Genomic DNA, 17,521 nt, shown 5'->3' on the forward strand with positions numbered 1-17,521 from the left:
TTAGGGAAAGTGTGTGCATCTACATCACTGAAATGGCCTGTCGCTTTAACCCTTATACTGATGGGTCTAAGAAGTATTCCTGACAAAAAGACCGGATTGAGTCTTCATGAGATACTAATGGGAAGAGCAATGAGACAAGCATACATACCACCAAACAAACTAATGAATATATCTGATGATCTAGTGCTAGACTATTGCATTGGATTGGCTGAACTGGTACGTTCTGTGTCTCACCAGGTTGGAGAAGATGCCACTACAGTACAGCGAAATCAAGCTAATGATCTGGGTCCAGGTGAATGCGTTCTCGTCAAGAAGCACGTGAGAAAATTGTGTTTGTAACCTAGGTGGCACTGACCTTATCAAATCATACTGGTGACAGCAACGGCAGTGAAGTGTGGTGGTTTTGCCAAATTGGATTCATGCGAGCCACACCAGAAGAGTCTTAGATCCACTTGAAAGACCGAAAGAGCAACAACTGGTAAATCAAAGTCAAAGACCAGTGGCTAAAGTGTGTGAAGCTGATGAATCTAGAGTGACAGATTCTGACGAACAAACAGATGGTGAACTGCCGAGCACAAGTCGAGTAGAGTGGGCACCAGTTTCTCGGACTCAAGAGAGTGCTGTTGAACCAGAGGAAAGTGAGTTCACTGTTGAACCAGAAACAAGTGAAACTTTTACTGAACCAGAAAGTAGTGAGTTCACAGTTGAAAGAGAAGTTATTGTTAAATCAGAAGAAACAGAAGCAGCTGTAAAATCAGAAAGAAGAACAGTCAGACGAAAGGTCAAATAAAAGAACCAGTGAACCAGATGAAGAATGTGAGAAAGTGGTCAAAGCAAAGAAACCAAGAAAAGGCGGTAATTGGCCAAGTGGAGTGAAAAGACTGAAGTACACTCTTGTGAAGAGAAGGTTAAGAAAAAGACCGGAACAAAGTAATGAGGTCTCAAGTCAAACAGAACAAGAAGAGTCAGGAAAAGAATTAGTATTAAAAACAAGAAGAGTAAGAATTCCAAGTAAGAAATACAGAGCACAGAATAGACCTACGTCATTTTGGAAGAAATTGAAAATTCAGAACCAAGTGAAGAAAAAGACAGTTCTGACACTGAGCAAATTGATGAAAGCAAATTAAGACCCCCTTAAGAAAATTGTGACAAATTAAGGTGCAACCTTGCTGATAGAAAAGAAAACAAATTAAAAAAAGACTCTGAAAATCTGAAGAAAAAGAATAAATAGAAATAAAAGAAGGGGGTAAAGAAGAAAGCCTTGATGTCTAGGATTACACTACTATTTTAGATACATTTTTAAATAGATTTAGAATGTTATAGGTTTAGATAGATTTTTATTTTTAGATACAATACAAAATGGCTAATGCAGAAGTGACTGAACTTTCAAAATCTAGTCTAAAACGTAGATGTGTTAATGCTTTCTTGTGTATATCTTTATATTAATCCTCATGTGGTTATTATTAATTGTCTTTGTACCTATTCTAATGATAAATGATGAAGAAAACAATACTAATGATGTGACAAGTGAAAGAATGGTTGATGTCACTAATGAAACCCTAAATACTAAGGTAGTACAATTTGATGGAAGCATTCTCCATCATGATAAATCAATTAGTGATTTATTGTTAAATGTCTTTATTAAATTGCTTTATGATTACATTAACACAATGAACGTGAGTAACTGTTATGTGTGCATGCAATTACCTTTGTCTGTCTCAGAGGGAGTGACCTATCACCACCTCCCTTTAACATTTGGTGTGACTTGCAGTATACTAACAAGCCTATTCTACGTGACGGGGAAGCTCGAATACCACCTTTCCAATATAGATTTAGTATTTTCAGAAATACCTGTTATTAAAGAACTGAATAAAGTTTTAAGTAGTAAGACTGCATGTTCTATGCGAGAATGCTTTCATATCACTAAAACTTTAGATATGGAATATGCTTATTAAAAACAACCTGACTTGCAGTTTGCGGGTTGGGGAAAAGATTTTCATAGAAATGGGAAAGGATAGAAGAGAGAGTTCTAAAAGAAAGCTGCAGAACAGAAGTCACGGGTACCACCATGGGCTTTTAGGGAAGGAAATTATGAGAAAGGCAAGATATACTCTGCAATGTCATTAAACCCGTCTCAAAAGGGAAAAATGTTTTGGTGAACTATAACAATGATTTCATTGGTTCTAGTGAATGTGAGCATACTTTCCAAATTACTGGAGATTGGAGATTGAGGATTGAAGGGTGGAATTGATCCTGTCTTTCCAGGAGTATATTATGTGTCTGGTAAGTAGGCCTATTATAGGTTGCCTGCACATTGGTATGGTAGTTGTTATTTTGCTATTGTCTTTCCTAAGGTCTATCACATGGACCGAAACAATCACAAACTGAACGAAGTAAAACAAGGACTAACATGTAACGAGAGAGCAAGTTTCTCAGAAATAGTAGGTGATATTTTTGGTGCACTGATACCCTCAGTTGGAGTCGTTCTGAATTCACACAAAATTCAAAAATTGTCCACAGTGGTTCATAGTTTATCGTCAGATACTGCTAGTGGGATCTTGATGATTGACAAGGAAATGGTTGCAATGAGATCAATGGTTTTGCAAAATCGACTTGCCCTGGATATCTCATTGGCAAAAGAGGGTGGATTCTGCGGCATGTTGAAAATTCAACACTGCTGCACCTATATCCCTGACAATAGTAAAGGGATTGAGGGATTTATAAAGAATATTACAAAATTACATGAAGATTTGACTCAACTGGAGGTTGATGGTGTTTGGGAGAGACTTGGTAAGAGTTTATCCTCTGTAAGTAAATGTTTTTCTACTTTTGGAAGTAGTTTATTGGGAAAAATAATAATGCCAATTGTTTCAGTAGCCACTGTAGTTTTAGTGATAATATCATAATATAAGTGTTGTAAGTTTAAGAGTGGAAGAAAAGAAGTGACAGAATTAAAGAATCAACAAAGAGCAAGAAAGGGAAAGAAAGAAGAGATAGAATTAGAAGATATAAAAAGGAGAATATTATGATGAAAGATTTAGACGAGGGTGCAGAAAAAAAAGAGAGAAGAGTACTGAGTTTTAAATAATAAAGATTGTTCTCGTATGGTAGGTATTTTATGATGGCTCCTGAAAGCCATCAGAGGGGGGATTGATGGAGCAGGGGTTCGCAAAAAGAAACTTGCTTGAATTAACACCCCCATAATACGTACTAACAGTAAGTAGTAATAGAAGACTAACGTAGACTCAACATAAACACATTTGCGCATGCATGAATAGACATGAAATAATATATGAAAGAGTTAAAATTGTAATAACATTTGAGCTTTGAAAGAAACGAGAAATATTGCATGACTGGGCCGCGTGTGCCTCAGTATGATGCATTTTGCTTTTTAAATAATAAATAATGCCGCATCTGCTCAAAGCTTATGCTAAGCAACACTAATGGGGAACAATACAATGGCGGGTGGTAAACAGTGAAGATTGCATTATCATATAATTAATAAATGTTCATATTTCATTTACTATAGTGAGGTGGTTGAAGTGCCATCTTTCTTAAGTTGCCTAAAGCGGGAGGGGTGAGCTGAGGAGTGAATCCTATCTGTCAGAGGCAAGACAGACAAGCTGTGCACAGCAGAAAAGATGTACGAGTTGAAGACCAATGTGACGACTGACTGCCAAGTGACCAGTCATGGGACCAGAGAATCATTCTGCGGATGATGCTAAATTTTATGAATAAAGACTGTTTAACTGTATCATGTGTAGAAATCGTGAGAACAAGCTAAGAACCAAACCCTGGGAATGGATGCAGAACACTAAATTAACTGAATCATAGGTAAAGTCACATTGGTGTGACAACGCCACCTCCCAAGCCCACCAATCCACTTGCCAGTTACATGAAAGTTTGCAACAAATGAGGAACGGACATGTAGGTTTTAGGGCACAATTGGGGTGTCTTTAGGGGTGTGGTTTACGCGTAGGCTGGCAGGAGAGAAAGAGGGGGGCTCCGTCTCTGTCCATCGGTTTGCAGAGAGTCCCAGCTGTTCCTGACCTGTCCTTCTCCTGTCCTTTTAATCTTTGTTCCCTGATTCTATTTCCGGGAACCCCCATCCTCACCTAGGCCAAGGGGGTGGTTTTCTACAGATGTTTGTATTTAGTTTGTCTTGTTCTTCAAAATCTACTTAAAAATGTATTTTGTCTCTGAAACTTTTGTCTCTTTACCCACTCCGTCATATATATGGTATATGTATTGGGTTAGATGAAACTATTGTCTCTTCATCTATCCACTCCGCTAGGTGTATTTTGTTTCGCATATGATTTTGCTGAAACTTTTGTCTCTTAATCTATCCACCTCTTCATTGCATAAAGCTGTTGCTTATTTTGATGAGTTGGTATTCATTTGAAGTTGCATATGTTTTCTCTCCCTTTGTGAGATTCATTGTTTGTATTCTATGACCATATGAAGTTGAGATTTAACCATATATTTGAGATAAAAATAATTATTAATTTTACCGAGAGTCTTTAATTATTTAGCTGACTAAAATAATTGGTAATTAGTATTATTTGATTTCTTATAGAGCACCTGAATCACCCTCTCAGGGGTATCTCAGTGCTGTCGGATTGCTGCTACCAGTCACATATAGAAAGAGTTAGAACAGCAGGGTTTTAAGGTGTTTTCTAAACTGTGGGTAATCCTGACAGAGTCGGAGGTGCACTGGTTGTCACCACATAGGAGAAAGCTTTCCCTCCCAGGCGCTCTTTCTTATAACGAGGAGTGGCAAGGAGAGATTTGGATCCTGAGCTGAGGGATCGGGTCGACAGGTAGTTAGTCAATTTCTTTGTTAAGTAGCTTAGGTATTTACCATTCAAGGATCTGTGCACAATACAACTAATCAAACTGAATTCGCATTGGCAGCAAGTGTAACTGTTGCAAAAGGGTCAAAGAAGAAGTTTGCGGGGGCAATTGGCTACCGAACCGGCCTCAGTGTTCTGAACTACTTGCAGCCTATTCAAAGATGCTTCATTTGCTGAAATCATCAGAGAGTTGCAGTAATCTAGCTGGCTTAACACTAACGCCTGGATGAGAATTTTTCGCGTGTGTAGAGGCAGAAAGGAAAATACCTTCCTTAGAAGCCCCAACACATAAAAACATGACCCTACCGTAGATGTGTGCTCTTTCATTGTCAACTTTTGGTCCAAGCAGATCCCCAAGTTTTTTTCCACTAATTTAGGCATGGATGCAGTGCCCATTTCCTAGGGCTACCACCCCGGAGACCACCTCAACATTGACTCGCCAAACTGTATTATCTCAGTTTTTCCTGCATTAAGCTGAAGAAATTTATTTTGAATCCATCTTTCAATGGAGCGAATGCCCTCTGCAAAGGTTATCTGAGCATTGGAATTGTTCCTATCAAACGTGAATAGAAGCTGGATGTCATCAGCATAGGACATAGGGACAAAGCCTAAGTTCTTTAGCAGTCTTGCTAAGGGGGCAACATAAATGTTGAATAGTGTCGGACTCAAACATGAGCCCTGCGGCACTCCCTTAGTCAACTGTGTGGTTTTGGAACGGAACAGGCCCAGATTTAGAGTTTGAGTTCTATCAGACAGAAACCTCGTCATCCACTTCAAAGCACTCCCATGGATGACGATTTCCCCAAGCCTCCTGAGCAAAGTGTGCTGAGAGATGGTATCGAAGGCTGCCGATAAGGCAAGTAACAACAGCAGTACCGCTTGTCCGTTGCCTAGGGACATTCTGATGTTATCGGTAACTTCAATCAAGGCAGTCTACGTACTGTGTCTGGGTCGAAAGCCTGACTGAGATGCATCAAGGCTGTTAGATACTTCGACAAAATCAGACAAAAGCATGTTCACTTGCTTTTCTAGGACCTTGCTCAGGAGTGGTGATAACAAAATGGGATGGTAGTTGGCGAGATCGTCCATGGGGTTTTGGAGTTTTTCTGGATGGGAATTATCTGTGCTGCCTTCCATGCGGCAGGGAGAGTGCTCTTTTCTAAAGAACAATTTAGAATAGAGCAGATAGGAGCAGCAAGTTATTTAGCTAGCAGGGAGGTGATCTTGGCAGGGATGATGTCCAGCAGAGAGCCTGATTTTATTGTTTTAAGTAAAGTCTCCACTTTTTCGGGTTTAAGTGCTGCGAATGTATCTAGCCTCTGCGTTATCTATACTTGCATGTAGGTCGGTCGTAGGTTCAACCTGTGGGCTTCCAGCTGCTGTAATTGTATTAGAAATTAATTCAATTTTTTTTAGTAAAATGTGTGGCTAATTTATCACATATAGCTTGGAAGTGAGTTTCTACTTTGTCAAATGCCTTGGGATTAGTAAAAGTTTTTTAAATCCGGTATAGGGTTTTGGGTGCATTCCCTGCTGTGCAATTTCTTGCGCTATATAGGTTCTGCAAGCGTGTTTAATGTTTTAATGGTATTGCAACATTGCTAGTTTATATATGTCCTTATCCTGTGGGAGATGAGATGTACGCCATAGCCGTTCTCATTTTTTACAGCTACTCTTTTCTGTTCGAAGATTAGAAGAGAACCAGGCTGACTGGGTACGTCTGGCTACGTTAGTGAATTTTTTCCACGGGACCAAACGGTCGATGGTAGTTTTAATATTAGAATTGAAACAAGCTAGACGTTACGCCACATTACCTGTTTCGGAGTTATGAGAGGTAAAAAAAAAAAAATTCAAAATCCTCCGGCGCAAGTTTGAACGATTGTCGACGCCACCTGGTAGGGTTGGTTACGAGGAGTGTTAGATTTTCCCGGGCCTTTAATATGGCACTCTACAAGTGAGTGATCTGTCCAGGTAAGTGGAGAAGTGGCACCTCAGATAATATTAGGGGAGTTAAAGAATATAATATCTAACGTGTGTCCCGCTAAGTGAGTTGGTCCACTATTGATCTTGTTCAATTCCAATGAGGTTAGATCTGCCAGAAAGCCAGCTGTATCTTTGTTAGTGGAATTTTAACTGTAGATATTAAAATCTCATAGAAGCACAAAGTCTCTAGTAAAAATCACAAGTGGTATGATAAATTACATCAATTGAAGCGAAAAGTTGGAGAGCGGCCCCAGAGGTCAATAGATCAGAGCACACTTCCAACTATGTTGGTGGAGCAGATCAATTCTGAAACCAAGATTTCCAAAGTGTCACTGCTAAGTTGGTCGAGTATAGACACTTTAATGGGCTCTTTATGAATAATAGCAATGCCCCCCTCCCCCCGTTCTGGACTCTGTCCAATATTTGGATTCGATATCCTTCAGGGAGGGCCACAGCAATAGATGGATTTGAGCTGGGTTTTATCCAGGTTTCCGTTAGGAACCCAATGTCAGGGAGTTTAGAGGAGAGCAGATCCCATATTTCTGTAGAATTTTTTTGTAGAGATCTCACGTTGCATAATAAGCAGTTCCAGTTTTGAGATTCCAAGGAGGTCGGGCGTGGGGGTGTCCGTGTGGTCTAGGTAGCACCTTTGGCCGTTACTTCCACCCAATGTTCCTTCAAAGCTGTATGTAGCAGGTTTCATGCTTTGAAAGCAGCATGCTCTACAGGTGTAGGGGCCTTCAAGTATCAAGCATGGTATAGTATTCAGTGACTTAGATATTTGCTCTAAGTCACTTTTTCTGTATCTTAGCAGTTCTTGCCTGGTATATCTCACCCAGACTTTTTTCCCCATCAACTATTCCACTATTTGGTCCATTGACCAAGTGGAAGGAAAGTTGATGTAAAGGTTACTTATGTCAAAGAGGTCTCATTTGAACCTATGAAAGGAAAGAATTGACCGTACATATAAATTGTCCCCAGCGCATCAGGGATTCTGGATGAATGGGTATGGGCCATTGAAGTATGAGGTTATTGAGTATTGATCCCGGATCAATTATTGGTGTCGCTCTGGAGCACAAGTGTGGAAGTTTTCTTCTCGGTTACCGTAGGTGTAGTGTTCACTTAACAACCACTCTTGAAGATGTACCTTCACCGGGAAACTCTCTGAATCTTGTACAATTTCATCCCACAGTGGAGTTCATTATAGTCTGTGCCGCCCATCACTTCCGTTTCTCTCTGGGTCCATGCATACTTCTGCCCTTCTTTCTACAGAGACTTCGTGAATTTCTTTGGACTTTCAGGCTATTGCAAAGTGTTGATTTCTTCCCATCTCAGTCTGCTAGATTTTTTAACCTAATGCCTTCACTGACTTTGGGGTTCAGCCTTTGTGCTTCTTAATTAAAGAAGGAAAATATGAGAAGCTACTCTTAGAGGCCCCATAAGGGGTCAGGAGGGAGCTATGGGCAGTGTCCCACTAAAATATATTCTCTACCACCATGTGTTACATCTATGTTCTCTGCCTCGGAATGATAAAGGGGTTCTTTCTTTCTGCTTCCATTTGGTACGATCTAGAATAAGAGGCAGAGATTGATTAGATACTATGAACTTCTGCCCAACTCCAGGTATACACCAGGGTCACCTCACCTGCACGCCTGCCACAAACTCTGCCTCAGTAAAGTAGATTGACTAAAGATGGGCTCAATGCCTACTAAGAAATGTAGATATTAGTTGATGGGGGGGGGGGGGGGGGTAAGTGCCCACTTCAAGTAATAACCACAGAATTTTCTTACGGTAAAGTCACAAAATAAACATGAGCACAACCACCTGTAGCTATGGCACACAGCAGCCAGACTTAACTTAAAGGCAATGTGCACAGTATATTTGCAGTTCAAAAAGAGAAATCCCCAAAACAAATTAGAAAAATAGAGTATAAATGCATAAACAATATCGTACCAAAATGGGAAAAAGAGGAACCAGAGATATACATTTCTAAAATTGTAAGTAGACAAAGAGCCAAGAAGAGAAAAGTTCAATGATCGAAAAAGTTCACAGTAGAACAGGACGTAGGTGCAATTGGACGCTGACTGCAACAGAGGGTCACATACTCCAATTTGATTTGTCCTGGTCAAAGATTTTACCATCCGACTTTAGTCCTTTAAGTTTCAATCTACCACAGCCCTGAAGACCTCAGAGGAGGCAGGTAGAGACTCACAGGTTAGCTGGCAGAGTGCAATTTAGGTCCAGTTTCCAATGATCAGCTGGGCAGTTGCAAAACAAATTCTCTTGTAGCTTATTGTATCCCTGAGCATGCGTATCCTTGTAGCGTGTACCTTGAACAGGTCGGCCTTATAACATTTGGGGTCCACTTCTTTATCCTAGGTACAAGAGAGAGGGTAGGTCCAGTCCTCTTCTCGGGTTGTAGACATTAGGATCAATCCTTTTCTGACTTTCTCAGGTTCAGGAGTGTTCTGAAGTGGGTGCCTGGAAGTGCCACATGTATTCCTTACATGAGCTAGTGAATAGGAAGACCCCTTGGGAACACCCTAACTAAGAAGGAAAGTCCTCACAACTAACCGTACACACTTTGCGATTTTTCAAGATGGCCAAAGTCGATGGTCACCGAGAGTGAGTGAGTGAGTGAGTGAGTATGTAGAGTGTAGAATGGTAATCCTAGTGTCCTCCATAATCTAACACTAAAATCCAGTCTTAGTCAATCTCATTATCCCCAATATATTGAGAAACTTTTGCCTGGTAAAACAAAGCTGACCTTTCAACAAAACCAAACAGTGATACACACAAATTGTTTTGGTTTTCTGTTACCTCCTTTGAAGTGTGCCTTGATTTTATATGTACAGCCACAGCAGACCTGTTAAGCGGGATGTGACATTCAAGCAGGATTTGACACTGTAAAGTCAAAGAGGGTGCTCACAGCACCACCAAGGCAGTCACTAAACCATTTCTGAGACAACTCTACCTCCCACTCAGGTTTGGTGCCTCGCTGACTAGAAGTACAAAAGCAGAGGTAGGTCCAGGTGTGAGCTACATCTGCCTGTGACAGAGGAGGACCGTTTGAAGTGTCCCAACAGTCTGGGCACAGCCCCCAGGCCACACCTCACCCCAATGCACCCATCCAGCTGCCAGGTGATGTTTGAATACTTACAGAAAGGCCTCGGAAGGTTTTAGGCAGGAAAAATGTACATTTCCTAAATAGACAAAATTTTACTTTACCATTGAATTTGGTGTTAATTATTAAAAAGAATCCATTAAATATTTCACTAGCTGTTTCCATTTCAAAATGAGCATTATAAGGTGTTATAATGTAATTCACTGTTTCCCTAGCAGAAGCATCCAGCCTTGCTACAGTGAAAATAAATGTATGCGTTTTCAATGTAAGGGCATGAGGAATATTAAGCTTCTACATTTCCTACTTTTACATACCATGCACCCTTACCTATGGACACTATGACATACCTCAGGGTTGACTTTTAGTATTTAAAAGAAAGGTTTAGGCCCATCAAATGGGTATTACAGGCCAAAATGGCAGTTTAAAACTGCACACCCACGCAACAGTGATAGGCCTGGAGGAATTATTTACTCTGTACTAACACAATTTCTAGAGAGCGCGAGGTAGTAAGGCCCATGCACATCCTTCCATTTTAGTCAAACATACACGAGGAGGGCAAAGGCCTCCAGATTTTTTTTATATGCATCTGAATGCTATGTCTATCAGAAATATTTAAAATATTAAGAAAACCGCCTCACCCACCAAATGGTGGGATGCTTCATCAACAGCGTTGTTTTCTCACCCTAGTTGGTAAAATACCACTAGGGTGGGTTCAACAATTTCATGGGAGCTCTTATATATTTGAAATTTCTGGACAAAGAACGGATGTCCGGTTTAAATTTAAAAAATGGTCATAGGTAGAAAATATTTCAGCTGAATTTATTATGCCCTAAGGGTCACTTTGTCTTACTTCAGGGCACCTAGACCTCCCCGCCTACCCTGTGCAGGGAAATAATGGTAATAAGGAGGCATAATGCTCTCTTACCTGTGATTCTTGTAGACCTGTGTGTCATCCATAAGAAGAAAAAAACAATCAAATATGAACCATACTCATAGAAGTACAACAACTGTTGTGGGCACTCCACCCCACTCGTGTTATCTACAAACCATGCACACGCTAGTGTACAATACTGTGACACCATCTCCACAAAAATACATTGCACAGCATGCTTGGGAATGTTTTTTAGGGCATAAACTCAGACTCCTGCAAAAAGAACAATTGATGGACAGAATGCAGAACAATGTCATACATTCACCCCAGTACAGGGATCTGGGCCTAAATCCATATTTTTTTTGCTTACCATGCTATTCCAGGCTGAACCCAGCTATATGCAAATCAGTCTTGACCCTGCACCCAATGGAACAGTCCAGCCCAAACTGCCAGGCCAGGTCATCCCTGGACTGGAACCAAGCATCCTAGGACCAGTTTCGGGGTTTCACCACCAAAACTCAGACTCCCACATGGTAAAGACCCATGGAAGTGGAATATATGGCTGTTGTAGTGCGTGAGTCATTATTCTTACCTAATCTTGGGTCTTTTTTTAAATATTTTAAATATTCCTGAGAGACTTGGTATTCAGATATATATTTGAAATATCTGGCGGCCTTTGCACTTGGTGTATGTACGATTTACTCTATCACTTTTGTGGCTGGCACAAAGGGTCCTACAGCCCCCTATTGACATTTAAATTACAGGCCCTGGGTACACTTTGTTGCATGTACTAGGAACTTATAGGTAAATGAAATGAGCCAATAAGGTGTATACCAATTTCATCATGCTTAAAAGAGGAGCACAAGCACTTTACCACTGATTAGCGGGGTGAAGAACACAGTTGTGCAGCCACCTAAAATGCGGGTCAGGAAGATGACCCAGAAAGGGACATTTCAAACACTATGGGGCAGATTTACAAGCCCCTTGCACCGGCGTTGCATCACATTGCGTGACGCACCGGTGACACAGCCCGCTCAATGATATTTACAAGAACAGGTAAAGTCACCCTGCGGTGACTGAACCTGTGCTTGTGAATATCGCCCCTGTTCATGCAACCCTTTGCGTGTTAGGGGCGTGACCTGGGTGTTGCTGTGGGTGTTACCACGCAACACGCATGTCCACTGATGCATTTCCAGATTTACGAGAAATCGTCAATCTGGAAATGCGTCAGAATGCTACCCCACCCTAAGGGTGGCGTAGAGAGGTGCAACGAGGAGAAATATTTTCATTTCTCATTGTTTGTTTCTTATTTCCGTGCGTGCTGCATTCTACAGCACACATTGGAAGAGGCAATCACCTCAATTGATTGATTTTGTGCAGGAAGGGGCCCCTTCCTGCACAAAATCAATCTCCCCACAACACAGGCATCCTTGCACCATGGTGCAAGGGTGCCGGCGCATAGCAGCAGCTTGTGCGCTAGCGCAGGGGGAAGCACAGAGATGTGACATATTGTTGTAAATATGTTGCATCCCTGTGCTTCGTAACGAACGCAGCGCGGCACAGCAAAACGACTTGCGACAGCGCGCTGCGTTAGTTTCTTGTAGATCTGCCCCTATGTCCACAGATTTAAAGCTTGAATCGCGTACTATGGGAGAAGTCTTCAAATTTGCTCAGATTCACGCGGTGTACTTCCCTGTGTGCATTTCCTTGTATTATACCACGCGTTTGTGTGTACAGTGACAACAAAAAAGTCCCATCACCGAAGCAAGAGAAACAAGACTAAAGTGCCAGCAAGCTGGGGAGGTGAGTAAACAGTGTGACACATACACAGGTGACATGGAATTGATGTACCCTTGCTGGCTGTCCAAAACACTATACTGTAGTATACAGGAACCCGCTGGTGAACAGCAGTTACAAAAGTCGACAACATAGGATACTGTATCCGGAAAAAAAGGGTTCATTTGTTGAAAGTGTATGCATAGTTTGTTACCGGTCATTGTCTGATGAGGAGTGGGGACTGCTAACTGTAGTTTATGCCCAAACAGCTCTGGAAAATGCGTGGATGAGAATAAGGGAATACCATAGGATAAAGTGAACTTCAATAATGTGCTGATGTGAGAAATAAGCGAAGAAATAACTCCTTTAAAAAACACTAAAAGCCCTGGTAGGACCAACACGTGGTTGACAGCTGCATTTCCCTGCCAAATACTAATAAAGAGCGAGCCAGGTAATTGGATTCCTAGTCAAACCCCATAAGTAAACATTAACACTGTGTGTTTAGCAATCACAAGTAGTTATTTCTTTCTCATGAGAGTTCTTCAAAGAAAATCGCAGAGGACACAGTATTTGTCGCGCACAGAGCTGAAAATGCGTTGTTATGAAAGAGTAACACCGGGCAGGCGCAGGAAAGATAGCAACAACAAAAAAATTAAATTAAAAAAACATAGGAGCGGTTTAATCCGGGCAACTCATACTGAGAGAAACAAAAGCCTGTTCGCCTGGGCAGAGACGATAAAGTCCAAAGCAAGGGCATGAGTGTGTAGGTTCAATGAAACAAGCGCCTTGAGAAGTTGTGAAATGTGTGTTCGGCTCTAGTTGGAGTCACCCACCCCACTGCAAACAACTCTGGAGGGCCGGGGGAGGGCTGCTGTCTGTCTGTGAGGAGAGAGGTCACATGACGAGAGCCAGAGACACAAAGGGCCGTCCGAGACTCCAAGGAGGGAGGGAGCGGGGCTGGCAAAGGTGCAGGCAGAGGGCACGCTTCTCTCTGCCGCCTGCCTGAGAGTTATGAACACCGCAGCACGTGACCAGCTAGCTCCATATTTGAATATATATCTTCAGCACCAGACAGGTGTCTGAGGGAAATAATTCACCTGTAGAAATAAAACGTAAGGGGGGAGCGGGCAAGATGGCTGGGAACTCCGTGCGATTCTGAATTTACTTCCGTTGCACTGAGGGGCATTTTGTGAGGCAGAAGGGAAAAGATGGAAGTGTTCACCGAAAGTAGAAATGTGGCACTTAAGTAGGAAGACTGCCTTTATAAACATGGAGGGGAGTTTTTAGCAAACTCAAAGATGCCTACTCGCCTCCGTCCGAAACAAAAGACGTGGCAAAGAGAAACTAAACCAGTGGCCACCCAACTCAGTGCAGTTTGAGTAACTTGAGGGGAAAAGGCGCTATTTTATTACAAAGCAGTCCCCGCAGCAAGTTCTGTCTAACACCACAGGAGCGAGCACACTGTACAAAGCCGGTGTCTCTAAAGTAGGGTTCGCACCCCCTCACTGACAGCGTCCAGCGCCGTGTCCGTCAAGCTCCAGACCCGGTGACCACCCCCTCCCCCAGCCCCGTTCCTTCCTTACCTTCAGCCGTCATCGGATGACCCGCTTCCCATGTGTTGGCAACACAAAACTCCAGCTGGCCAGTGAGTGTTTGCAGGTGGCTGCAGAATGTGCGGAGCCGGGGCATAACGTGGACACAATAATCTACCGCCACAACCTGTCTCCACATTCAAACACACCGAGCGGCGGGCGGCGCGCAAATCCCGGCACTGGACTCTCGGGAATGGAGCCAGGACGACGCAGCTGGCTGACCGGGGCCTCCCCGCCCCCTGCTCTTCCCAAACCAAGAGTGCCCCCCGCAATGCTGTTCAAGGGCAGCTCCACGGGCATTTGGCAAATCCTCGCACTCTGTGTGGGGCTAGTGCAAGATTTATAGCTATTTGTCTGCTAATACTTTCTTTTTATTTTCTTGCCAACAACGTGCCTGTCGCTGACGCTGACGCTAGCTCTTGTAGGTTGAGGTGGGTTTGGTGCGGAAATCGTTTTTTGCAACTCTACACGAGAAATAAATCCCGAACATAGCCTTTCCCGTTACACGTGAAACAGACGGGGTTATTTTAAGGGAACGCATATACAGCGAGATTTTATCTCCCTTTGGATTCTGTTTAATTATTACATTTCTTTCATTACCACTGTATGCGGAGAAAATATACTTTTGGGGGGAGGGGGGGCGGCGAGATGTTGAATGGCATGGGTGGCCTGCAGAATCGTTGATTTTGTTGAACACGAAAAATGTGCCTCCTCTGTCACTTAAATTAAATATGTATCATCTACTTCAGAGCTTCGTTGGGGCCATGCCCTCACCATCTCGTTTGCTGCTCTCCTTGTTCTTTCTCTGGGCCTACCAATCTGCCCTCGACCCCCGCTGCTCCCTCCTGTCTCCTCATACATCTGCCATTTGCCCATTCACAAGCCCCTGCGGCTGTGAAGTGCAAAAAAAGGCGCGCTCAAATACAGTGCGTCATCATTTCAGGTCGTATTTTTCAGCCTGTCCTGTGTTCACATTAGATTGACGGGCTGCGTCCCAGGAGACCAGCAGAAAGTACAAGTGTCGCCCCCCAATTGTCTGCTAGTTCCCTAGGCGTGTGTTTTGACGGCTAAATTACTTAAAAGCGGATGCCCTTTTCGGTGTAGCTTCCCATCTGTTACCGCCCCTTAAGGGTTCACTGGCGACAGCTGGTGTTGCAGCGCACGGGGTCAAACCCTGAAAGGGCCAACTAACCCTTTCAGCCTTCAAAGGTCGACATCCTGAGTACTAAGACACTGGGTAGTATTAACACCTGTTAACCACAGTGCTTAGAAGTGGCGCAGCAATCGAGCGCTACACAGAATCGGCATCCCGAAACCCGGACAGGTAAAGTCGCACATAAAAAATTATAAATACAAATAATATTAACATATTAGATGGAACTGAAAGAGCACCGTCATAACCCCGACACACAGACTATATTATATGATCTTGGACAAATCACTTTATTTTCTGCACCTAGTTCCTTTATCTGGCCAATCTGTTAGCGCTTATATATTGCAAAATTCCGACATTGGGCGCTACACATCAATTGCACATTTACTAAAAGGAGAAGGGGGTGGGGCATTTAACCGTTTAGAAAAACAGGCACAACTTTGCTGCATAGCGAAACCGACCCCATTTGCTACTAGCAGCAATTATCAGGGTTGTAGTAATTATGCGGTAATGAAAATGCGGCGTTTTCAGCATAATTATGGATTTGCCACATTCTGAGGTACAATTATCATTTTCGACAAGCATCGTCTCTAGCTCAATCGATTCAAAAGTTACTGAAACTCGAGATGCCACTTCAAAGGTTAACTGGTCATCTTTTAGTAGCAGATTGGCAAAATTATGAACCGAATGTATAGCAATGAACTGAAACTTCTGCCCAGACAATACTGCTGGTTGTTACAAAGGCAGCCACGCGAGATTATAGTAACACAATGTGCCGCCTTATGCCATATAATGTGCCTTTTCTTGCAACAATGGCGACTGGATTTATGCGGCAAATCCACATAATATCAATGCCCTGGCTAGAAATCAGAAACACATATACCACAAACGGTACTGTAAAAAAAAGTATATATATACTCCTAGAATGCGTCTATCACGAATCACTCCTACAGAATACTGTGCATTGACACGAAAGCGTAGAGACAGACAGACACCTGATCTATCCGGCCCCAGGCTGCTGCCACTTAAACAATAGGACACCTGCTCCAGTCCTGCAATCCTGTCCGGGTCTTTCAGCATTAAACCTGGTCCTCGCTCGCTCCTTGAACACGCACAATTGTTTGCATGCTCAAAGTTTGATAGAAACTTTAATCTGCTGACCACGCCTCTACTGTTTAAATATGTCATTGCTAAATTAGACTTTGGCACACCACACCAGGCTCGCCAATATTCAGAACAATAAAATATTTTTAAGAGGAAACCACGAATGTGCCTGTTTTTCATCGTCTAATGCCCTCAATATTTTTGAGGATAATGAGCGGTTTCAGTCAGCGCGTCCAAGCCTCTTCTGGTGTCAGCTGTCCTAGACCTCTTCCTGATTAGAGTTGTCACATGTTGGCAAGACAACAATATTGTGCGTCCTCCGTGTGCCACGAAGCAGCAACGCAACTAATTGGGCAAACGGGCATTATTCGCGAGGGTGGGCAAACGGGCATTATTCGCGAGGGCGCTCTTTATAAATGACCGTAGTGATGCAATGGTATCATTTCGCGAGACTCCGCGTGATGCGGGTGTTTATCACGCGCACCTGCCCGTGTTTTACGAATAAGTCTGCTTGAGTTATCACCAGCCCTAACTCGCGAAACCAGAGGTCTGACCTCCTCCTGGAAGCTGCGGCTTGGATTTCACCCTTTGATCTGGCGCCTCCTGCTGATTGGCCAGCGCCATAGCAACAGGCAGCTTTTTGTCATTTAACTATGCAAGGGCATTTGCAAGTCCAGAGCGAGGCATTGTGGGCCTCAATATAGAAACTCTATCCCAAAAGTAATTGTAGACGACGGGCTTTGTGAGTTGTTCGGCTGACAAAAGACACAGGCAGAGAAGGAAGCAAGGTCTGTAAAGTGCAGGGAATGGGGACACCTGTAGTAACTTTTTTTTCGGACTGAGTCCTAACTTTTACAGATTCAAATACACGGGGAGGGTGCACACTCATGTCATCCAATGGCACCGTCTTTTTAGGCAGGTTACACCACACACACTTAGCAAAGGCTGTCATTGTATTTTAACATAAAAAAACGAAAGCATACAAGGGAAGAAAAGCTCTTTAGAGCAAGCAGTTTCTAAAGGCGTCCAAATCAAACTGGTGCAGTTGATCCAAGGACGAGCGAT

At 42.8% G+C, this 17,521-nt stretch overlaps 1 protein-coding gene across 1 annotated transcript in view; it reads right to left on the reverse strand.

The window, feature by feature from the left end:
* Window positions 1-14,353, reverse strand: part of PLCH1 (phospholipase C eta 1) — an 897,070-nt gene extending 882,717 nt beyond the window's left edge. Inside the window, exon 1 of the mRNA XM_086944121.1 lies at window positions 14,191-14,353. The gene's annotated coding sequence lies outside the window, so the exon portion shown is untranslated. The remainder of the gene's footprint in view (window positions 1-14,190) is intronic.
* Window positions 14,354-17,521: the final 3,168 nt, after the last annotated feature.

The sequence above is a fragment of the Lissotriton vulgaris genome, chromosome 11 (genome assembly GCF_964263255.1).
Source record: "Lissotriton vulgaris chromosome 11, aLisVul1.2, whole genome shotgun sequence".
In the NCBI taxonomy this organism is placed as follows: domain Eukaryota; kingdom Metazoa; phylum Chordata; class Amphibia; order Caudata; family Salamandridae; genus Lissotriton; species Lissotriton vulgaris.